This window comes from Budorcas taxicolor, chromosome 2, assembly GCF_023091745.1.
Source record: "Budorcas taxicolor isolate Tak-1 chromosome 2, Takin1.1, whole genome shotgun sequence".
NCBI classification, from domain to species: Eukaryota; Metazoa; Chordata; class Mammalia; order Artiodactyla; family Bovidae; genus Budorcas; species Budorcas taxicolor.
The window spans coordinates 132,566,743-132,568,657 of NC_068911.1; the positions used below are offsets into that span (position 1 = coordinate 132,566,743).

General features: G+C 38.6%; 1 non-coding gene across 1 annotated transcript; it reads right to left on the bottom strand.

The window, feature by feature from the left end:
• Positions 1–981: 981 nt before the first annotated feature.
• Positions 982–1,085, bottom strand: LOC128043994 (U6 spliceosomal RNA). The gene has a single exon (XR_008198991.1). It is a non-coding gene; the product is annotated as a U6 spliceosomal RNA (small nuclear RNA).
• Positions 1,086–1,915: the final 830 nt, after the last annotated feature.

Consider the following 1,915-nt stretch of genomic DNA (forward strand, 5'->3'; position numbering starts at 1 on the left):
ATCATTGGAACCTAGCCTGACTTCAGTGCCTAACAAGAATATCACATGGTACAGGTGAAAAGAGAGTCAGTTCAGTTCAGTTGCTCAGTCATGTCCGACTCTTTGCAACCCCATGAATCGCAGCACACCAGGCCTCCCTGTCCATCACCAACTCCCGGAGTTCACTCAGACTCACGTCCATCGAGTCAGTGATGTCATCCAGCCATCTCATCCTGTCATCCCCTTCTCCTCCTGCCCCCAATCCCTCCCAGCATCCGAGTCTTTTCCAATGAGTCAACTCTTCGCATGAGGTGGCCAAAGTACTGGAGTTTCAGCTTTAGCATCATTCCTTCCAAAGAAATCCCAGGGCTGATCTCCTTCGGAATGGACTGGTTGGATCTCCTCGCAGTCCAAGGGACTCTCAAGAGTCTTCTCCAACACCACAGTTCAAAAGCATCAATTCTTCGGTGTTCAGCTTTCTTCACAGTCCAACTCTCACATCCATACGTGACCACAGGAAAAACCATAGCCTTGACTAGACGGACCTTAGTCAGCAAAGTAATGTCTCTGCTTTTGAATATACTATCTAGGTTGGTCATAACTTTTCTTCCAAGGAGTAAGTGTCTTTTAATTTCATGGCTGCAATCACCATCTGCAGTGATTCTGGAGCCCCCAAAAATAAAGTCTGACACTGTTTCCACTGTTTCCCCATCTATTTGCCATGAAGTGATGGGACCGGATGCCATGATCTTCATTTTCTGAATGTTGAGCTTTAAGCCAACTTTTTCACTCTCCACTTTCAGTTTCATCAAGAGGCTTTTTAACTCCTCTTCACTTTCTGCCATAAGAGTGGTGTCATCTGCATATCTGAGGTTATTGATATTTCTGGTTACAATCAAAACTACATCCTGGATATATTTTGGTTTATCTTTTCTCTTTTTCTATCTTAACAACTGTTACCATTTATTGAATTCTTACTGTGGTCCAAATGCTTTCTTCCCCCCAAATATGGAATGCTTCACAAATTTACACGTCATCCTTGAACAGGGGCCATGCTAATCTCTGTATCATTCCAATTTTAGTATATATGCTGCTGAAGCGAGCACTATTTTGATTTATCTTAAACATTCCAAGTAGGTTCTAACATCAAAAATTTGTTTTGCAAATACAATTCCTTTTGGTTTGGTTGGTTACTTTCTTCCCTGATACATCTTGATAGGATTAGTGTGCCTCTTAACCTTAGTCCTCCTCACTTATATTTCTCTTACCTCTAAACATATAATTGAATTAGAAGGGTTTTTTGGCCCTTATTGCATATTACCTCGAAACCAAAACCATAAAAAGACAGCTAGATACAAATTAAAAAAAAAATTTTTTTTAAAGGAGAAAAAAAGTCAGCCGTAAGCCCAAACCGATCAAACAACAAAAAAACAAAACAAACTTCCAATCACCACCAGCAGCACCATAATAAAATCAGACAAAATCAAATGAGAAAAAATATCTGCAATATATGAACACAGTCAATTTTGTTAATATATGAAGCTTTCTTTAGAGTCAATGAAAAAATAATAATAATCCCATAAGAAAAATGAATTAAAGGCATGAACAAGCAGTTAACTAATAAGAATATAAATGAATAAAACACATGAAAAAATATATAATCTTACCAGTCATTTAAAAAAATTTTTATTTTTTGCTTATTTTTATCTAAATAGCTAGTGAGAACCTGCTATAAATCACACGAAGCTCGGCTCAGTTCTTTGGGACTACCTAGATGGGTGGGAATGGGAGGTGGTAGGTGGGAGGTTGGTCCAAGAAGGAGGGGATATATGTATACATATAGCTGATTCAAGCTATGACAAACGTAGACAGCATATTAAAAAACAAAGCCACAATTTGCCAGTGAAGGCCTGTATAGTCAAAGCTTTTCCAGTAG